The sequence below is a fragment of the Cetorhinus maximus genome, chromosome 6, assembly GCF_964194155.1.
Source record: "Cetorhinus maximus chromosome 6, sCetMax3.hap1.1, whole genome shotgun sequence".
In the NCBI taxonomy this organism is placed as follows: domain Eukaryota; kingdom Metazoa; phylum Chordata; class Chondrichthyes; order Lamniformes; family Cetorhinidae; genus Cetorhinus; species Cetorhinus maximus.
This window is the reverse complement of record NC_135884.1, coordinates 775,215-798,402: the sequence shown is the minus strand read 5'-3', so window position 1 is coordinate 798,402 and position 23,188 is coordinate 775,215. Positions and strand designations below refer to the sequence as shown.

General features: G+C 48.8%; 1 pseudogene; it reads right to left on the bottom strand.

Annotated features, from left to right (window-relative positions):
- The window catches only part of LOC144681437 (hyaluronidase pseudogene), a 41,778-nt pseudogene extending 24,070 nt beyond the window's left edge, over positions 1-17,708 (bottom strand).
- Between the last annotated feature and the right edge of the window lie 5,480 nt (positions 17,709-23,188).

The window sequence follows — 23,188 nt, the reverse complement described above, 5'->3', positions numbered from 1 at the left end:
TTCTATGTCCCACTCCTGACCGCGGCATGTTCCGTTTGTGCACAGGCAGGACTGGAGCTGGGCCGAGGTTTGTCTATGCATGGTTTGTGGAGGCAGCTGATTATTTAAATGGGATCTTGGTAGATCAGGAGTGTGAAACTTGAAGTGTGCAGATTAGACCAGGTAAGAGGAGGTCTGAACTTGGTGGATTCAGTTGGATGCAAACGTAGTTCCATTGTTTAAAAAGGGATCAAAGGAAATGCCAAACAATTATAGGCCAGTTAGTCTTACATCGGTGGTGAGCAAATTAGTAGAATCAATCCTGAGAGATAGGATTAACTGTCATGTGGAAAGGCATGGACTAGTCAGGGATGGTCAGCGTGGATTTATTAAAGGAAGGTCTTGCCTCACAAATTTGATTGAATTCTTTGAGGAAGTGACAAGAAGGGTTGATGAAGGTAGTGCAGTGGATGTTGTGTACATGGATTTTAGCAAGGCATTTGACAAGGTCCCACATGGCAGATTGGTCAGGAAAGTAAAAGCCCATGGGATTCAGGGTAATGTGGCAAACTGGATAAAAGGTTGGCTTTGTAACAGGAAACAAAGGGTAATGGTCGATGGATGCCCTTGCGAATGGAAAGTTGTCTCAAGTGGTGTTCCACAGGGCTCGGTGTTGGGACCCTTGCTGTTTGTGTTATATATTAACGATTTGGACGTGAACGTGGGGGGCACGATTGGGAAATTTGCAGATGACACAAAGATTGGCCAAGTAGTGGATAGTGTAGAGGATCGCCATAATCTCCAAAATAATATAGATGGGTTGGAGTGGGTGGTAAAGTGGCAGATGGATTTTAATTTAGAGCAGTGTGAGGTCATACATTTAGGGAGGTTAAACAGTTACAGGGATTACACAATAAGTGGGAATATACTAAGAGGGGTAGATGAAGTGAGAGATCTTGGCGTACAAGTACACAGGTCCCTGAAGGCAGCAGTTCAAGTAGACAAGGTTGTAAAGAAGGCATATGGAATGCTCTCCTTCACTGGCAGAGGTATAGAATATAAAAGTAAGGATATAATGTTGGAATTGTATAAAACACTGGTGAGGCCACAACTGGAGTATTGTGTGCAGTTCTGGTCACCACATTACAGGAAGGACGTAATAGCTCTGGAGAGAGTGCAGAGGAGGTTTACAAGAATGTTGCCAGGGTTAGAAAAGTGTAGCTACGAGGAGAGATTGGATAGGTTGGGGTTATTTTCCTTAGAACAAAGAAGGCTGAAGGTGAATGATTGAGGTGTAAAAAATTATGAGGGGAATAGGTAGAGTGGACAGGATAAAATTGTTTCCCTTGGTGGAGAATTCTAGAACCAGAGGACATAGATTCAAGATAAGTGGCAGAAGGTGTAGGGGGGACATGAGGAAGAATTTTTTTACGCAGAGGGTATTGGGTGTCTGGAATTCGCTGCCCAAGTTGGTGGTAGAGGCAGAAACTCTAAACTCCTTTAAAAAGTACCTGGATCTGCACCTAAAGTGCTGTAAGCTGCAGGGCTATGGGCTGAGTGCAGGAAGGTGGGATTAGAAAGAGCACCTGGGTGTCCTCAGGCTGGCATGGACAAGATGGGCCAAATGGCCTCCTTCTGTGCTGTAACTTTTCTATGGTTCTATGGATAGCAAGGGTACCCCTTAGGAGAGGTAAGCTACCCCTTTGGATATGGTCCTGGGACACATTTGTGAGAGGAAAGACACAATTTGGGAGAGGTAAGGCACCCTTTGGGATTGTTTAAAGTAAACATTATTGTGTATAAAAAGTGCATAAACTCATTGGAACAGTCAAAGCTGTCAAAGAACTGTCGAGCTGTCAAAGAGCTGCAAAATTGTCAATGAACTGTAAAACTGTCAAAGAACTGTCAAAGAATACTAGGCGAGTTGACATGGGGAGGGTAAAGGCAAAGGTTGGTGGGCGTGGGGCATGGGTTGGCATGAGTTGGCACTAAGTTTGCCAAGGGGCTATAAAGGGCCATTGGGATGTAGGGACATAAGAAGCATCAGAGGCAACGGGGGTGGATAGAGGGGCATGGGTTGGCATGGGGGTATGAGGGGCCTTGGGGGTGGATGGGGGCATGAGGTGGCATAAGTTGGCATGGATGGAGCATGGGGTGTGTGTGGGTTGGGGGTGAGGGGATGAAGAGGGGAGGGCTGCGTTTTTGTTTTATTCTTCTGTTTTATTTAATCAATACAGTGCCATGGCACAGAGTCAGGCCTTCCACCCAGTCTGCCTCTGCACTCATTCCGGGAGGAGGCCATTCGGCCCCTCGAGCCTGCTCAGCATTTGATAAGATTATGGCTGATCTGATTGTGGCCCCTAACCCTTGACTCCCTTGCCTATCAAAAATCTGTCTTATTAAACCTTGAATATAGTCAATGACCAAGACTCCACTGCTCTCTGGGGTAGCGAATTCCACAGACTTATGACACTTTAAGAGAAAAAAATTTCTCCTCATCGTAGCCTTAAATGGGAGGCCTCTAATTTTCAAACTGTGACCCCCAGTTCTAGTCTCTCCCACAAGGGGAAACCTCCTTCCAGTGTCCACCCTGTCAATTCCCCTCAGAATCTTATGTCTCAATAAGATCACCTCTCATTCTTCTAAACTCCAATGGGTACCTGTACAGCCTGTCCAACATTTTTTCATCGGATAATCCTTTATCCCAGGAATCAGTAGAGGGAGCCTTTCCTGAACTGCTTCTAATGCAATTATATCTTTCCTTAAGCAAGGAGGTCAAAACTGTATGCAGTATTCTGAATGTGGTCTAACTAAAGCCCTGTACAGCTGCAGTAAAACTTCCTACTTTTATATTTCATTCCTCTGGTAATAAACCCCAACATTCCATTTGCCTTGCTAATCACTTGCTGTGTCTGCATACTAACATTTCTGATTTATGCACCAGGACACCCAGGTCCCTCTGTACTGCACAGTTCTGCAATCTCTCTCCGATTAAATAATTTGCTGCTTTTCTATTCTTCCTGACAAAGTGGAGAAGTTCACCTTTTCCCACATTATACTCCATCTGCCAAACTTTCATTCATTCACTTTGCAGCTTCTTATGTCCTCTTCACAATTTACTTTCCTACCTAACTTTGTGTCAGCAGCAAGTTTAGCAACTATACATTCAGTCCCTTCATCCATGTCATTGGTCCTGTCACACGATGTGATGTGGAATATTAATCTTTAATTTTATTGGCTGGTCAGATAAACTTAAAAGGACTTTTGCCAAGAAAAGACACTGACTTTAAAATTGCTGCAGAAGTCACCTGACCTACAACTTGGCCAACCTGGAAGCCTCTGAATATAGTTTTGCCAGGAGACGTAGCCAAAGGCAGTTCCCCTGATGGACTTCACACCTTCCATTGTCTGAACTCTCTAAAAAAACATAATGACAATGGGCCACTAGTCCTTCTGACCCCAGGAACTGCCAGGAACAATGAAGGACTAACAAAACTTATTATGCAAGGAAGGTGCTAAAGTCCCCTATCTGTTTTGATTCCATCTTGATAGCTTTGGCAATGGGAGATCAAAGCTCCTTCATTAACATGGATCACCCTCAATTGTGAGCCAATAACAGCTGTCATATGACCGAATCCCCCTTGTGAAAAGCTAGGATTATAAACTTGTCAACACAAAAACAGAATTACCTGGAAAAACTCAGCAGGTCTGGCAGCATCGGCGGAGAAGAAAAGAGTTGACGTTTCGAGTCCTTCAACAGAAGGGTTGAAGGGTCATGAGGACTCGAAACGTCAACTCTTTTCTTCTCCGCCGATGCTGCCAGACCTGCTGAGTTTTTCCAGGTAATTCTGTTTTTGTTTTGGATTTCCAGCATCCGCAGTAGTTTTTTGTTGTTATGAACTTGTCTGTTGGTTACAGTAATAGCAGAAAAAGTCTGCAGTCTGGAACAGGGACATTGGAAGCAGCATAAGGCTCTCTCTCTCTCTCTCTCTCTCTATTTCTCTCTCTCTCTATTTCTCTCTCTCTCTCTCTCTCTCTATTTCTCTCTCTCTCTCTCTCTCTCTATTTCTCTCTCTCTCTATCTATCTCTCTTTCAACTAAAGTGAACTCTGCCAGCTTGTGTCATACAAGGGATAACAGACAGAGAAATTCAGAAGAAGAGATCCAAAGCAGTATTTCCAGGGGGAAAAAAGGAGCACCATTTAAAAACAGCCTCTTTCACAAACAACAGCAAAGGATTCGTAATCAGTGAACTCTATTTATTTGCCTTTTATCATTGTATCTTAATTTGTTCAAAAGTTAACCTCCTCTACTGTGTAACTTATAATTTTGCATGCTTGGGGAGAGGGCGGGGGCGGGGGGAGGGGGTGTGTGTGTATGTGTGATTGTGTGTGTGTGGGTGTGCATGTGTGTGTGTGTGGGTATGTGTGTGTGTGGGTATGTGTGTGTGTGTGTGTGTATATGTGTGTGTGTGTGTGTGTGTATTTGTGTGTGTGTGTGTGTGTGTATGTGTGTGTGGGTATGTGTGTGTGTGTGTGTGTGTATGTGTGTGGGTGGGTGCGCGTGTGTGTATGTGTGTGTGTGTTGCAACACTTGGGATGTGTGTTTACCTTTTTAAATGTTTTTATGTCTTTACCTGGCTGGGTTTTTAGCACAATACAAATTAACCCTTTTTTTGCTTAAACCCGAGAAAGCCTGTCGGACTGAATATTTTGCAATCAGCACGTAAACAGTTAAGTACATACACAGAATACACAGAATTGGCACATTCATCGTTATAACTTTAAAAAAACACTGTTACAATCAATCAAGGAGTGGGGAAAAAAGGCAGTCTTGCCACCTGGTTATAACAATATAGACTGGAAATGGTTTGAGGCCCCAGTGCTGATTCCTGTGCACTCCACCAGTAACAGCCTGCCACCCTGAAAATGGTCTATTTATCCCTATTCCCAGCTGGATAGCTAATGTAATTCCTACACTTAAGAAAGGGGGTAGAAAGGGAATTATAAACTACTCAGCTTAACATTGGTGGTGGAAATATCAAAGAATCCCTATTAAAGGAGAGAATAGAAATGAAAGATATAATAAATAGTCAGCATAAGAACATAAGAGCTTAAGAAATAGGAACAGGAGTAGGCCATTCAGTCCCTCAAGCCTGCTCTGCAATTTCAAATTCCACAGACCCATCTACCCCCGATAACCTTTGATTCCCTTGCCTGACAAGAATCTATCCACAGGAATAAAAACAAAAAACTGCGGATGCTGGAAATCCAAAACAAAAACAGAAACAGAAATACCTGGAAAAACTCAGCAGGTCTGGCAGCATCGGCGGAGAAGAGCACAGTTGACGTTTCGAGTCCTCATGACCCTTCAGCAGAACTGCGTAATATTAGGAGAGCGGTGAAATATAAGCTGGTTTAAGGTTGGGGGGTGGGGGGAGAGAAGTTGGGGGGGCGGTGGTTGTAGGGACAAGCAAGCAGTGATAGGAGCAGATAATCAAAAGATGTCACAGACAAAGGAACAAAGAGGTGTTGAAGGTGGTGATATTATCTAAACGAATGTGCTAATTAAGAATGGATGGCAGGACACTCAAGGTACAGGTCTAGTGGGGGTGGGGTGGAAAGACTAACCGGGCATTACAGGTATAGATTTAAAAATAATGGAAATAGGCAGGAAAAGAAAAATCTATATAAATTATTGGAAAAAACAAAAGGGAGGGGGAAGAAACAGGGTGGGGATGGGGGGTGGGGATGGAAGAGGGAGTTCAAGATCTAAAGTTGTTGAATTCAATATTCAGCCCGGAAGGCTGTAAAGTGCCTAGTCAGAAGATGAGGTGCTGTTCCTCCAGTTTGCGTTGGGCTTCACTGGAACAATGCAGCAAGCCAAGGACAGACATGTGGGCAAGAGAGCAGGGTGGAGTGTTAAAATGGCAAGCGACAGGGAGGTTTGGGTCTTTCTTGCGGACAGACCGCAGGTGTTCTGCAAAGCGGTCGCCCAGTTTACGTTTGGTCTCTCCAATGTAGAGGAGACCGCATTGGGAGCAACGAATGCAGTAGACTAAGTTAGGGGAAATGCAAGTGAAATGCTGCTTCACTTGAAAGGATTGTTTGGGCCCTTGGACGATGAGGAGAGGGGAAGTAAAGGGGCAGGTGTTGCATCTTTTGCATGGGCATGGGGAGGTGCCATAGGTGGGGGTTGAGGAGTAGGGGGTGATGGAGGAGTGGACCAGGGTGCCCCGGAGGGAACGATCCCTACGGAATGCCGCCAGGGGGGGTGAAGGGAAGATGTGTTTGGTGGTGGCATCATGCTGGAGTTGGCAGAAATGGCGAAGGATGATCCTTTGAATGCGGAGGCTGGTAGGGTGATAAGTGAGGACAAGGGGGACCCCATCACGTTTCTGGGAGGGAGGAGAAGGTGTGAGGGCGGATGCGCGGGAGATGGGCCGGACACGGTTGAGGGCCCTGTCAACTACCGTGGGTGGAAAACCTCGGTTAAGGAAGAAGGAGGACATGTCAGAGGAACTGTTTTTGAAGGTAGCATCATCAGAACAGATGCGACGGAGGCGAAGGAACTGAGAGGATAGGATGGGTCCTTACAGGAAGCGGGGTGTGAGGAGCTGTAGTCGAGGTAGCTGTGGGAGTCGGTAGGCTTGTAATGGTTATTGGTGGACAGTCTATCACCAGAAATTGAGACAGAGAGGTCAAGGAAGGGGAGGGAAGTGTCAGAGATGGACCATGTGAAAATGATGAAGGGGTGGAGATTGGAAGCAAAATTAATAAATTTTTCCAGATCCCGACGAGAGCATGAAGCAGCACCGAAGTAATCATCGATGTACCGGAGAAAGAGCTGTGGGAGGGGGCCGGAGTAGGACTGGAACAAGGAATGTTCCACATACCCCATAAAGAGACAGGCATAGCTGGGGCCCATGCGGGTACCCATAGCCACAGCTTTTATTTGGAGGAAGTGAGAGGAGTTTAAGGAGAAATTGTTCAGTGTGAGAACAAGTTCAGCCAGACGGAGGACAGTAGTGGTGGATGGGGATTGTTCGGGCCCACTACTCTCCTCCGTGGGGAGGCGGGGGGAGGTGGGGGTGGTGGCGGGGGTTTGGGGGGCAGTGGTGGGGGTTGGGGTGGGGCGGGATTGGTGGTGGGGGTTGGGGGGGGAGTGTAGATTTATGGATTTATGATGCACTGACATTTATTAAGATCAGGTCAGTAGGCACTGGGGAGGTCACAGCAGGTAGGCACAGGGTAACGTGGCACCCATATTCAGTCCTGGTATTTATGCCTTCAAATCATGTACCTCATTGCCAATGCTGTGTGCAGATATAGACCCTTCAGTCTAACTTCAATTCACAGTAGAATTAAGTAAGTTTACAATAAGAACCCAGTAAACATCAGTCAAGAGGAATTCAGAAAAGTGAGATTCTGATTGGCTAACCTCCTCAACTTCTTTAAATAGGCAACAAACCAGACGGACTGTGGAAAAAACTTTTGATGGAAATTCTGCATTGAAGATTGTTAGTTAATGGAATTCTGTGGGAATTCAGGGGTAAACCCTGGAAATGGATAGAAAACTGGCTGAGGAGAGGAGATCTGCACTGCTGGTTAGAGGAGTTATGTTGGGTAGAGGTTGGGTCAGCGCAGGTCATACCAGGTCAGTGCAGAACGGGGGGTAGAAGGTGCCAAGTTGGGACCATCATGAATTTACACCAATGACCTGGATTCCAAAACTCTGCAACTTAGTTCATTGAAAGAAAAGGTAAATGGAGTCACTGGGTTTGATACAAATGATTAAAATAAGAGAGTCTATGAGAAAATAGGAAAGAGAATTGAGGTGGGAATCTCAAAAATTATTAAAAGGAACAGTAAAGTAATCTATAAATGTATCAGCAGAGATAATGAACAGGAATTTCACCCAAGTATTTACAAAAGAGAGAAAGGTGTTGGGCAGGAGGTTAATCATGAATTGATTGAAAGTGAGAGGTGAGCTGTTACAATGAACAAGATGAAAGTTAGGGAGAAGTTTAAAGAACCTTCAACTGCCTGGGAGATATGAAACTCGTTCCGATGAAAATGGGAGGTTAAAGTGAAAAAATGTTTCTTTAAGATGCTAAAACCCAAATAACTCTCTGACCTGGAAAGAAAGCGGTGATTGTTCCAATGTGTCTAGTTTGGGGAGGGTTTAAACTAGATTGGCAGGGGGAGCGAACCTGAGATGTAGCTCAGATTGGAGGGAAGCAAAACTAATAACAGGAAGACAAAAGATAGTAAGCCACATCTGAAGGCAGACAAAACAGAGACAAGCATCAAATAGGGTCAGAATGCAGAGTAATGTTAAAAAGGCAAAGTTAAGGGCGGTCTATCTGAATGCATGCAGCATTCACATAAAGTAAATGATTTGAAGGCACAAATGAGTTAGAGAGACATGGTTACAGGGTGACCAAGACTGGGAATTGACTATTCATGGATATTCATCATTTAGGAAAGATAGGCAAAAAAGGGAAAGGAGGTGGGGTAGCACCGTTAATAAGGGACAAGATCAGTACGTTAGTGAGACAGGATCTTAGATTGAAGGATCAAGATGTAGAATCTTTTGGGTGGAGCTAAGAAACAGCAAGGGGCAGCAAACATTGGCGGGAATTGTTTATAGACTACCAAACTGTCGTGGTAACATTGGGCACTGTATAAGTCAGGAAATGAAAGCTGCATGCAACATGGGAAATACAGTAATAATGGTTGACTTCAATTTACATATAGACTGGGATAAACCTAATCAGTACTGATGCTGTGGAGGATGAATCCCTGAGTGTGGATGAGATGGGGTTCTGGGGCAGTACATTGAAGAACCAACTAGGGACTGGGCTATTTTATATTTAATATTATCTAACGAGAAAGGGCTAATCAATAACCTTGCTGCAAAGGAGCTATTAGGAAATAGTGACCATAATATGATAGAGTTTTACATTAAGTTTATAAGTGATTTCGTTCATTCTGAAACTAAGGTCGGAAACCTGAACAAAAGACATGATGAAGATCTAAGGGGCAAGTTGGCTCTGGTGGATTGGGAAAATACACTAAAACATTTGATGGTAGAAAGGCAATTACAGCATACAGGCCATTCAGCCCCTCTGGTTCGTGGTAGTGTTTATGCTCCACATCTCACAACCTCTTCATTTCACACTATCAGCAAATCCATCCATTCCTTTCTCCCTCAAGATGATGCACATTTTCCCTTTAAATACCTTGATGCTATTGACCTCAACCACTCCCTGTGGATATTGAAAATAAAGTGATTAAAGATGGTGTGAATTCTGCACTGCCCTCAGATCCCACAATTTCTTACAGGGAATTCTTGTTTTACATGGTTTTTAATTTCAGGAATGTGGTGATGAAAGCTTCAGGAATCGGTGTCAATAATCAGTGTAGGCTGGAGACAACAGGAAGGGTCTGAGGGACATGGGAATAGGAGGGAAACTGTTCTTGACACTGTCTGTTTGTGCAGAGGATAAAGGCTGATGTGGACTGAATGGGCTGAGTGGCCAGTGACTGTGTTGTACCTTCCTTGTACACGACTGTAAAGAAAGCACTTTCATTTCTATACCACCTTTCAGAAGCTCAAGATGCTCAGATCGCTTCATTCAGTCCTGTTAAAGTATAGTCACTGTTGTGATGTAGGAAATGAAACAGTCAATTTGCACACAGCAAGATCCCACAAAAGGCAATATTTTAAATAATGAGGTAAACTGTTTTAATGATGCTTGTTCAGGGATAAATATTGACTTCAGTGCACTGGGGAGAACTTGGCTGCTCTTCTTCCAATACTGCTCGTGGAATTTTGCAACTGATAGAGCACGCAGAGTGTCAATATAACATCTAATCTGAAATACTGACCCTCTACAGTGCAGCATTCCCTCAGTACTGGCCCTCTGACAGCGCAGCTCTCCCTTAATACTGATGCTCTGACAGTGCAGCACTCCCTCAGAACTAACCCTCTACAGTGCAGCACTCCCTCAGTACTGACCATCTGACAGTGCAGCTCTCCCTCAGTACTGGCCCTCTGACAGTGCAGCTCTCCCTTAATACTGATGCTCTGACAGTGCAGCACTCCCTCAGAACTAACCCTCTACAGTGCAGCACTCCCTCAGTACTGACCCTCTGACAGTGCAGCCCTCCCTCAGTGCTGACCCTCTGACAGTGCAGCACTCCCTCAGCACTAACCCTCTACAGTGCAGCACTCCCTCAGTACTGACCCTCTGACAGTGCAGCCCTCCATCAGTGCTGACCCTCTGACAGTGCAGCTCTCCCTCAGCACTGACCCTCTACAGTGCAGCACCCCCTCAGTACTGACTCTCTGACAGTGCAGCACTCCCTCAGTACTGACCCTCTGACAGTGCAGCCCTCCATCAGTGCTGACCCTCTGACAGTGCAGCACTCCCTCAGCACTGACCCCCTGACAGTGCAGCATTCCCTCAGTACTGACCCTCCAACAGTGCAGCACTCCCTCAGCACTGACCGCCTGACAGTGCAGCATTCCCTCAATATTGACCCTCTGACAGTGCAGCACTCCCTCAGTACTGACCCTCTGACAGTGCTGCTCTCCCTCAGTACTGACCCTCTGACAGTGCAGCACTCCCTCAGTCCTGACCCTCTGACAGTGCAGCACTCTCTCAGTACTGACCCCCTGACAGTGCAGCACTCCCTCAGTACTGACCCTCTGACAGTGCAGCACTCCCTCAGCACCGACCCCCTAACTGTGCAGCACTCCCTCAGTACTGACCCTCTGACAGTGCAGCACTCCCTCAGCACTGACCCCCTGACAGTGCAGCATTCCCTCAGTACTGACCCTCTGACAGCGCAGCACTCCCTCAGCACTGACCCTCTGACAGTGCAGCATTCCCTCAGTACTGACCCTCTGACAGTGCAGCACTCCCTCAGCACTGACCCCCTGACAGTGCAGCATTCCCTCAGTACTGACCCTCTGACAGTGCAGCACTCCCTCAGTACTGACCCTCTGACAGTGCAGCACTTCCTCAGCACTGACTCTCCAACAGTGCAGCACCCCCTCAGCACTGACCCCCTGACAGTGCAGCATTCCCTCAGTACTGACCCTCTGACAGTGCAGCACTCCCTCAGTACTGACAATCCGACAGTGCAACACTCCCTCAGTACTGACCCTCCGACAGTGCAGCACTCCCTCATTACTGACCGTCTGACAGTGCAGCATTCACTTGTACTGACCCACTGACAGTGCAACCCTCAATACTGACCCTCTGACAGTGGTGCACTCCCTCAGCACTGACCCTCTGATGGTGCAGCATTCCCTCAATATTGACCCTCTGACAGTGCGTCACTCCCAGTACTGATTCTCTGACTGCGCAGCAGTCCCTCAGTACTGACCCTCTGACAGTGCAGCATTCCCTCAGTACTCACCCGCTGACAGTGCAACACTCCCTCAATACTGACTCCCCGACAGTGCTGCACTCCCTCGGTACTGACCCTCCGACAGTACATCACTCCCTCAGTACTGACCCTCTGACAGTCCGCCACTCTCAGTACTGACCCTCTGACAGTGCAGCACTCCCTCAGCACTGACCCTCTGACAGTGCAGCCCTCCCTCAATACTGACCCCCCCCCGACGGTGCAGCACTCCCTCAGTACTGACCCTTTGAGAGTGCAGCACTCCCTCAGTACTGACCCTCTGACAGTGCAGCACTCCCTCAGTCCTGACCCACTGACAGTGCAGCACTCCCTCAGTACTGACCCTCTGACAGTGCAGCACTCCCTCAGTACTGACCCTCTGACAGTGCAGCACTCCCTCAGTACTGACCCACCCACAGTGCAGCACTCCCTCAGTACTGACCCACTGACAGTGCAGCACCCCCTCAGTACTGACCCACCCACAGTGCAGCACTCCCTCAGTACTGACCCGCTGACAGTGCAGCACTCCCTCAGTACTGACCCACTCACAGTGCAGCACTCCCTCAATACTGACCCACTCACAGTGCAGCACTCCCTCAGTACTGACCCACTCACAGTGCAGCACTCCCTCAGTACTGTCCCACTCACAGTGCAACACTCCATCAGTACTGACCCTCTGACAGTGCAGCACTCCATCAGTACTGACCCTCTGACAGTGCAGCACTCCATCAGTACTGACCCTCTGACAGTGCAGCACTCCCTCAGTACTGACCCTCTGACAGTGCAGCCCTCCCTCAGTACTGACCCTCTGACAGTGCAGCCCTCCCTCAGTACTGACCCTCTGACAGTGCAGCACTCCCTCAGTACTGACCCTCTGACAGTGCAGCCCTCCCTCAGTACTGACCCTCTGACAGTGCAGCCCTCCCTCAGTACTGACCCTCTGACAGTGCAGCCCTCCCTCAGTACTGACCCTCTGACAGTGCAGCACTCCCTCAGTACTGACCCTCCGACAGTGCAGCACTCCCTCAGTACTGACCCTCTGACAGTGCAGCACTCCCTCAGTACTGACCCTCTGACAGTGCAGCACTCCCTCAGTACTGACCCTCTGACAGTGCAGCACTCCCTCAGTACTGACCCTCTGACAGTGCAGCACTCCCTCAGTACTGACCCTCTGACAGTGCAGCACTCCCTCAGTACTGACCCTCTGACAGTGCAGCACTCCCTCAGTACTGACCCTCTGACAGTGCAGTGTAGTATAAGGGTGTTCGGGCAGAGCAAGTGTTAATGTGGGACTGGGGAAACAGTTCCACCCACATGTAGCTCTGTAGGGAGTCACATGAGTCGACTGTGTAGTAAAGTATTGAACAAGTTAGAATGGGGACTGCTGCAGTAAATCACTGCGCCTTGGAGATGTCTATAGTTATGGGTTACCAATAAACGGTTTATGTTCAACACACATGCCTCCAGACCTCTTAGTGAGACACCAAACAACCTTACAACATGGTGGCAGTGAAGGATGGACCCTGAAATCCCAGAGAAATTGGAGAAGGAACACAGATTCTGAAAAGATGAAAAACTAATGAGGCTGCAGCCTAACCTGAGTGAAGTGCACATAATTTGAAGACAGTTGCTGATGGCCTAACAAACCTCAACTTCAGACATGGGGGCTGAAGAACTCAATCAGGGCAGGTGGCGCTCCATTGCCAACCTGATCGAATGCAGAGTCACGGGACCTCACTCGGTCAAAAAAGGCTGAGAAATATTCCAAAAATTCGGAAAAGCAGAAGAATCGACTGTGCAGACGAAAAGAAGAACCAGAGTGAACACAGAGTCTACAGACCTAGCTAAATCACAAGAAGGGTGAGAACCATACAGTAAAAAAGTTGATGTTACCTTTGAAAACAGGCAGCAGTCAGGATCACTAGCATTCCAGAACACAGCTGTAAGAAAGCTATAGTAACAGGTCGACAGCTGCACCATAACATGTAGTGGCTGGGCTCACCTGAAGGGAAATGTTTTTTAAAATGACAGGCAGAATTTTAACAAATGCCTTCCAGTTGATTCCCAGGCTTGGAGGGGCAGGTAGCTGGCCCAAATGACTTGTTTTAACACTTCCTGGAGAACCGATTAGTTTGAACAAAGGGTAGAAAACCCCCAATAAAGCTACAAAAGGGGAAAGACATTACCCAAGAAAACTGTACAAGGGCACCAGGGAGCAAAGAATTTTTGGGAGGTTTCAGAATTACATCTTTTTGGAAATGATGATACATTACCCAAAACGCAACTGCAGGTGGCAGTGGTGAGCAAGCAGCTGACTGTAAATGAAGGAAAGCTATCTGATAAAGTCCAAAATACACAATCCCTGGAAAAGGAAAATGAAGTAAGATTGGAAAATGCTTGTATCGAGTTGGAAGAATTCAATCAGGAATATAGCCAGGCACAACATCTGGCAGAAAAGGTACTCAGAGAAGTCGGCCACCCTATAAGACTGAAGAATCAAAACGTAGCCCTGGATAAACATGAGCTAAAAAAGATATTGAACACTACTTCAGCAAAAGCTGCATTGGAGCTATCAGTAGCGACAAAGCAATGCACTGAAGTACAGCGTGAGTTGGCAAGTGGTCAACAAGAAAATAAACAGTTGAAAGAACAGCTAATTGTTCTTCAAGATAAAATACAAAAAGAGTACTTAACCCTTCAGCAGCATGAAGAAATGAAGACTGTCTTGAACAACAGAATAGAAGAACAACAGAATAAACTTGAGGGGACTCTACACGCGAACGTACAAAATAGGAGCAGGAGTAGGCCATTCGGCCCCTCAAGTCTGCTCCGCCATTCATAAGATCATGACTGATTGGTTTGTATTTTTAATTCCACATTCCCATCTACCTCTGATAACCTTTGATTCCCTTGCCTGACAAGAATCTACCTCAGCCTTAAAAATATTCAATGACTCCACCCCCACCACCTTCTGAGGCAGAGAATTCCAAAGCCACACAACCCTCAGAGAAAAAATTTCCCCTCATCTCTGTCCTAAAAGGGTGACCCCTAATTTTAAAACACTGCCCCCTAGTTCTGGAGTCACCCACAAGAGGAAACATCCTTTCTACATCCACCTTGTCAAGGCCGTTCAGGATCTTGTAAACTTCATTCAAATCACCCCTCACTCTTCTAAACTCCAGTGGAAACAAGACCAGTCTGTCCAACCTTTCCTCACAAGACAACCCACTCATTCCAGGTATCAGTCTAGTAAACCTCCTCTGAACCGCCCCCAATATATTTACATCATTCCTTAAATAAGGAGTGTGAAGCGTCTCTGAAACATCCAACAGGCGTAACATTAAACAATGTGACTTTTAGAGAGAGCACACGAGGGTTAGGCTCTGCTAAGGAAAAACTGTTCAGAGCAGAGAACAAACTTTCCCGTAGGGAAGGTGAGTCTGGTGAAAAGAGAATTGAAATTCTAGAACTTTGATCCAATCGGAAGAATAGGAAAGATGAGATGCACAGAATGGAAGAGTGAATTCAGACTGTGAAAGCAGAAAAGAAAATTCCAAGGGGCAGATTGAGGATGGAAGGAGTGAATTGAAAGAGTTTAAGGAGCAGGTAGTGACCATGGAGGGTGAAGTTGTTCGGTGTGTGTAAGGATTCCACAGATAACTCTGAAACAAAGACAACTGAACTCACCAGAGTAGCTGCTGAGCTGAATGAAGAGGTTGATAAGCTTGTTAAAGGATTGGAAAATAGGAGAGTAAACAAATATTTGTGTGCAATTGTGAAACAAATGGAAACAAAGGTTCCATTTTTGAAATGTAAACTTCCAAGAAGAACATAGCGGAACCCGTGGAAAAAGAAAATCTGAAGCCACTCTAGGAATGAGCAAAGTGAACATTCCCCATTGGAAGAAATGGGACAAAACCCACAGCATCTGAACAAAACCAGCGGCTTGTCGATAAAGAGAAACATAACTTGAAGGAATGTAAAAAAAGAATGAATCAAGTAGACAACCGAGTACCAGAAACACAGAGGAAAACAACTTCAACCCCAAGCTGACAAAGTCAATCCAAAGCGACTGAGACGACCATTCTTCCAAATGTGACAGAATGAGATCTGGAAGAATTGTCAAGCCTCCAGATCGTCTGAATTTATAATGTCAGAGGCTGGAGGAGGCAGAAGGGGTAACAAGTAAAGACTGTGTTGCAAATATGTTTGGGTGAGGATTAGGGGAGATGTAGTATAAAGGTTTTCGGGATGAGCAAGGGTCAATGTGGGACAGGGGATAGGGTACCGTAGATGTAGAGAGGCACATGATTGCAGAGTGTGTGCAGGAGAGTCTGGAAGGAGCATGGAGACAGCTCCTGTGCAAGGCTGCATCTTAGAGCTGTATATAGTTATGGGTTAATAATAAACCGCTTCTGTCCAGCCATACAAGCCTTGAGAGCTCTTAGTGAGACACCGACCTTACAAAATGTGGCAGTCGCTCAATGTTGACTTTCTGACAGTGCAGCTCTCACTCATTATTAGCCCCCTGATAGTTTAACACTCCTCAGGCCTGTCCCTGTCACACTACAGCACTCCCTCAGTACTGACCCTCCGACACTGCAGCGCTCCCACAGTACTGACCCTCTGACAGTGTAGCATTCCCTCAGTACTGACCCTCTGACAGTGTAGCATTCCCTCAGTACTGACCCTCCGACAGTGCAGCACTCCCTCAGTACTGACCATCAGGTAGTGCAGCACTCCCTCAGTACTGACCATCAGGTAGTGCAGCACTCCTTCAGTACTGACCCTCCGACACTGCAGCACTCCCTCAGTACTGACCATCAGGTAGTGCAGCACTCCCTCAGTACTGACCCTCTGACAGTGCAGCACTCCCTCAGTACTGACCCTCTGACAGTGCAGCACTCCCTCAGTACTGACACTCTGACAGTGCAGCACTGCCTCAGTGCTGACCCTCTGACAGTGCAGCACTCCCTCAGTACTATACTGGAACGTTAGTTTGGACTGTGTGCTGTCTGGAGTGGGGCTGGACATATGCGTTTTGCTGGTGTTAAGAGTGCTCACACTGAGCGAGAGGTGGCACCTCCTCAACCAGGCTCTGAGATCAGACTTCAGGAGAAATAGCCATTGATCCTGGCAGCAAATTGTTTGTCTGATTTAATAAAGGTCATTGTGCAGTCGCTCACTCAGGACCCCGCCATTGGAAAGGTCCTGTTAGCCGAGTCCTATCGCAGGCTCCTTGTGGAAGCTCATCCCGTACATCATTTAGTCTCGAGTGGCTCTTATTATTAAATTGACTCTGGTTCCAGATGCTGGAGAAGTGCAGGCTCCTGTTTATAACGTGTAATAACTGTTAGTTAACCAGCAGGCAGTTAGATGTTACTGTGTAACCTACCTGTGTCATTGGTTTGAACGTGTAAGCGTAGTGTGACCGAGAGTATACAAAGACAGGCAGTGCATATAGTGAGTCAGCTGTCAATGACACACGCATAGCCTCTTGTACTCGTGCCCTCACAAAACGTCTCCCTTGTTCTGAAGATTTTAAGATTTCTTCCATGTATATTGAGGGGTACAGGGCTTTACTGTGAGACCACAACCACTGCAGCTGATTATTGCGCTCAATCTCAATATCAGGGCAACGCCCATCGTAATGGGAGAAGTTGATGTTGTAATGGTAATTGTAACAGTCTGGGAAGAGGTAGTAACCCCACAATGCCTGGGCCCTCATCATCTCACCCACACTCAGAGTCCGGCTCATTAACTTGTTTGCTGCAGAGTCAAACTCCCACTGTGCCTGCTTGAGGATTCGAGCAGGAGGCCAGTGAGGGTACTTGGCTCGGACCAGTTCCTCCGACTTCTCCCGGTAGACGGTTTTATTGCCCCAGTTACGTACCCACTGGGGTCTCCACTCCTCCCAGTCGATGACGGCCAGGCCCTTGTAGAATTTGGATGGTAAATACTTCCGAACGTCAGCCTTCATCTTGTTAATGTGTTGAGTCAGGCTTATGTTCTGGGGACAGCCTCCATGGACTGGGTGGCCTTTATCATAGTAAGGATATTGACCCAACTGTTCAATGTAAAATATGGTGATATTCCCTCCCATAAAAACTTCATTCTGATTGGTCACTATGTTAAAGTCACTGAGGTGGAGATCGACTCCTCGGTGAGTGCTGCATTTCTCAGTTGGAATGTTCCAGATGACCAGGAATGGCTGGTTGGCCAGCACAGGGGGCATTGCTTGCTTGTTGCAGTGAGACTGGGCCCAGTCCAGTGTAAGGAGCAGACATAGGAAGGCGCTGAAGATGCCACTGGCTGGGGAGAGGGATGATCGACACAGAGAACCTGCTCTATGACAGGGAACATCCATCGGTCACTTGTCCAACCTGTGACAACCATCAAAGTTGTTAGTTTGTATCCAGGCAACAAGCAACTTAGTGACAAGTAACAAAGTGATAAACAGTGACCACTCGAATCCTCCCGTTACCATGGTTACACAAGGTGGACCCAATGGCAGGATTTCTGCTGCACGGGGACATCCAGAGATTCTCATCCTCATATTGAAAATAAAAAATGGAAACATTAAGCAGATTGAGTGGGAAATCGAGGTTGACCAATGAGATCCTGGGGAAGCGTTTTAGCACCAACATCAACCAATAGGCACGGAGTTGCTAAACTGTTGGAACAATTTTTAAACTGACCAATCGCCTTGTTTAATTTCTCACAAATATTACAGTTTCCCAAATACTGTCCATAACGGGCGGAGGGGATAGGGAGGGAGCGGAGGGGGGATAGGGAGGGGGTGGAGGGGGGATAGGGAGGGAGCGGAGGGGGGATAGAGAGGGTGTGGAGGGGGGATAGGGAGGGAGCGGAGGGGGGATAGGGAGGGAGCGGAGGGGAGATAGGGAGGGAGTGGAGGGGGAATAGGGGGAGCGGAGGGGGGATAGGGAGGGAGCGGAGGGGGATAGGTAGGGAGCGGAGGGGGGATAGGGAGGGGGTGGAGGGAGAATAGGGGGGAGCGGAGGGGGGATAGGGAGGGAGTGGAGGGAGGATCGGGGGGAGTGGAGGGGGATAGGGAGGGAGTGGAGGGGATAGGGAGGGAGCGGAGGGGGGATAGGGAGGGAGTGGATGGAGGATTGGGAGGGAAATGTGAGTTCTTTTCATCCTGGGTTGTCCAATCTAGGGAGGAAATTTTAAAGTAAAACTGTCCGGATCCAGTGATTGAGACAATCGAATGACTGAGTCTGGTTTAGTCGATTATAAATGTGACCCCAGGACCTGAGCATTGACATTTCAGTCAGAATTTCTGCAGAGAGACTGTCAAAAATCAGGAGCCAGTCACCCTGTGAACTGAGAGGGAAATGGACAAAGACTGGAGAAGAATATAAACCAGGAAATGTCAGTAACACAGAACAGCTCAGGCACCATCGGACAGACAACAGACTGGCTCCCACAATCCAGGTCCATCTCTTGACCCATTGACCTCTTGACCCATTGACCAGTTCTGTGCTGTCAGACATTCGGTCCTCTGTCCAGTCTCAGGTGATTCACAATTTCCTCTAAACCGAACATTAAGTGAACCAATCGCATTATGTTCATCCAGTACCACAAACTCCTCTCCCGTCCCCACTCACCACCTAAACCATTGCCGATTGTGGTAAAGGCCCATCTGGGTCACTAATGTCCTCTCGGGAGGGAAATCTGCCGTCCATACCTGGTCTGGGCCTACACGTGACTCCAGACCCACAGCAATGTGGCCGACTCTTTACTGCCCCCTGAACAGGGGAATTAGGGATGGGCAGTAAATGCTGGTTTAGCCAGTGACCCCCACATCCCATTAATGAATAAACAGAAACTCAGGCTCCGGCTGAGGCACAAGGTCAATATTCACTGACATGAATTTTAAACCCCGTTTCCATGGGTACCAGCCCTGTTTCCCTTCGCCCCAGCCTCGCTCCACACCCACCCCCACCCCCACCCCCAGGCAAAGCCCCTGTAAACTCTGTCCCACCAACATCCGGAGCTGAAGCTCCAGTTGGGCTGGTTTTCCCCAAATTAATCGATCAACAGCCCCTGGTCAATGTTCTGATTTACCCATCACCGTCACTCTGTCCTGCCCAGCAGGGCCTATCCCAGTGGGGACTAACCCAGCAGGGACTAACCCGGCGGGGCCTAACCCAGCAGGGCCTAACCCAGCAGGGACTCACCCAGCAGGGACTAACCCAGCAGGGACTCACCCAGCAGGGCCTAACCCAGCAGGGACTAACCCAGCAGGGACTAACCCGGCGGGGCCTAACCCAGCAGGGCCTAACCCAGCAGGGACTAACCCAGCAGGGCCTAACCCAGCAGGGACTCACCCAGCAGGGACTAACCCAGCAGGGACTCACCCAGCAGGGCCTAACCCAGCAGGGACTCACCCAGCAGGGCCTAACCCAGCGGGGCCTAACCCAGCGGGGCCTAACCCAGCAGGGCCTAACCCAGCACGGGCGCTGGCAGCAATACACATTGAGCCGAGTGCTGGTTACATGAGGAGTGTACGAGGACATCACCGGGAGCAGCACAAGGTCAACTTTCAAACAAAACAACAACCTGGACCCGTCTGCATCGCAAAATAACAAAAACTGTGAGTCCGAGTGAAACAGTCACTAATGCAGTGGGAGAGGTTAAAGCTCCACAGCAACGGTCCAGTGAGGGGGAGGTGTCGGGGGCAGAGGGATTAGGGTGAGGATCCAGTGGACAGGGGGAGGGTCCTGAGGGAGCAGGAGTCAGGATGGGGATCCAGTGGAGGGAGGGTGTTGGAGGGCAGTCAGGGTGAGGACTCGAGGGGGGGATGGCGAGTACAGTTAGGGTGAGTATCCAGTGGGAGGTGGGGGAGGGTCAGGGTGAGTATCCAGTGGAAGGTGGGGGAGGGTCAGGGTGAGTATCCAATGGAAGGTGGGGGAGGGTCAGGGTGAGTATCCAGTGGAAGTTGGGGGAGGGTCAGGGTCAGTATCCAGTGGGAGGTGGGGGAGGGTCAGGGTGAGTATCCAGTGGAAGGTGGGGGAGGGTCAGGGTGAGTATCCAGTGGAAGGTGGGGGAGGGTCAGGGTGAGTATCCAGTGGGAGGTGGGGGAGGGTCAGGGTGAGTATCCAGTGGAAGGTGGGGGAGGGTGAGGGTGAGTATCCAGTGGAAGGTGGGGGAGGGTGAGGGTGAGTATCCAGTGGAAGGTGGGGGAGGGTCAGGGTGAGTATCCAGTGGAAGGTGCGGGGTGGGGGGTCAGGGTGAGTATCCAGTGGAAGGTGGGGGAGGGTCAGGGTGAGTATCCAGTGGAAGGTGGGGGAGGGTCAGGGTGAGTATCCAGTGGAAGGTGGGGGAGGGTCAGGGTGAGTATCCAGTGGAAGGTGGGGGAGGGTCAGGGTGAGTATCCAGTGGGAGGTGGGGGAGGGTCAGGGTGAGTATCCAGTGGGAGGTGGGGGAGGGTCAGGGTGAGTATCCAGTGGAAGGTGGGGGAGGGTCAGGGTGAGAATCCAGTGGAAGGTGGGGGAGGGTCAGGGTGAGTATCCAGTGGAAGGTGGGGGAGGGTGAGGGTGAGTATCCAGTGGAAGGTGGGGGTGGGTCAGGGTGAGTATCCAGTGGAAGGTGGGGGAGGGTGAGGCTGAGTATCCAGTGGAAGGTGGGGGAGGGTGAGGGTGAGTATCCAGTGGAAGGTGGGGGAGGGTCAGGGTGAGTATCCAGTGGAAGGTGGGGGAGGGTGAGGGTGAGTATCCAGTGGAAGGTGGGGGAGGGTCAGGGTGAGTATCCAGTGGAAGGTGGGGGAGTGACACTGCCATTTGATGGGAGAGGGAAGATTATGGGGACGAATGTAAACATTGAGCTACATCAATTTGCTGAATTGTGCATCGACTGGGCTCAGTCCCGGAACTTTCCGGATCCACCCTCACCCCGGTAATTACTTCCTGTCCTGGTCTCAGCTCCCCAGCCGCCCCCTCACTGTCTCCTCGCCCACCTCCCATCCGCCCACTAAACATGTGCAAAGGGCCAGTGGAGACTCCACGTGAAATCAATTGATTGGAAATGATTATTCAGATCAGTCAATGAGGGTTAAAACTGTGCCTCTGGTCCAGTGATAGTGAAACCGGATCATGGTGGACACACAGAGGGTGACTGTGCGATGGATTCGATTAAGCTGCAGCTCAAACTCCCCAGGTCTGCGCATTACAGATAACTCCCCAAACACCGGAAACATGAACAGCTTTACACCTCCACAGCACAGCAACCTGACATTTACACCTCCGCAGCACAGCAACCTGACACTTACACCTCTCAGCACAGCAACCTGACACTTACACCTCCGCAGCACAGCAACCTGACACTTACACCTCCACAGCACAGCAACCTGACACTTACACCTCCACAGCACAGCAACCTGACACTTACACCTCCACAGCACAGCAACCTGACATTTACACCTCTCAGCACAGCAACCTGACACTTACACCTCTCAGCACAGCAACCTGACACTTACACCTCCACAGCACAGCAACCTGACACATACACCTCCGCAGCACAGCAACCTGACACTTACACCTCTCAGCACAGCAACCTGACACTTACACCTCTCAGCACAGCAACCTGACATTTACACCTCCACAGCAACCTGACACTTACACCTCTCAGCACAGCAACCTGACATTTACACCTCTCAGCACAGCAACCTGACATTTACACCTCCACAGCAACCTGACATTTACACCTCTCAGCACAGCAACCTGACACTTACACCTCTCAGCACAGCAACCTGACATTTACACCTCCACAGCAACCTGACACTTACACCTCTCAGCACAGCAACCTGACATTTACACCTCCACAGCACAGCAACCTGACACTTACACCTCCACAGCACAGCAACCTGACACTTACACCTCCACAGCACAGCAACCTGACACTTACACCTCCGCAGCACAGCAACCTGACACTTACACCTCCACAGCACAGCAACCTGACACTTACACCTCCGCAGCACAGCAACCTGACACTTACACCTCCGCAGCACAGCAACCTGACACTTACACCTCTCAGCACAGCAACCTGACACTTACACCTCTCAGCACAGCAACCTGACACTTACACCTCCACAGCACAGCAACCTGACACTTACACCTCCACAGCACAGCAACCTGACACTTACACCTCCACAGCACAGCAACCTGACACTTACACCTCCACAGCACAGCAACCTGACACTTACACCTCCACAGCACAGCAACCTGACATTTACACCTCCACAGCACAGCAACCTGACACTTACACCTCCACAGCACAGCAACCTGACACTTACACCTCCACAGCACAGCAACCTGACATTTACACCTCCACAGCACAGCAACCTGACACTTACACCTCCGCAGCACAGCAACCTGACACTTACACCTCCACAGCACAGCAACCTGACACTTACACCTCCACAGCACAGCAACCTGACATTTACACCTCCACAGCACAGCAACCTGACACTTACACCTCCACAGCACAGCAACCTGACACTTATACCTCCACAGCACAGCAACCTGACATTTAGAAATGAAAGTTCAGAGTGTTAGTAAACGATCAAATAAAAACTCATTGTTCCCACAAGCCCAGTGGCAAATCCAGCTTTAATCTCCACAAAAACTGCTGAAAGGAACACATCCACCTCGCCAGCAGCAGGTCCCAGCCAGCCCAGGTCCCAGCCAGCCCAGGTTCCAGCCAGCCCAGGTCCCAGCCAGGCCAGGTCCCCGCCAGGTCCCAGCCAGGCCAGGTTCCAGCCAGGC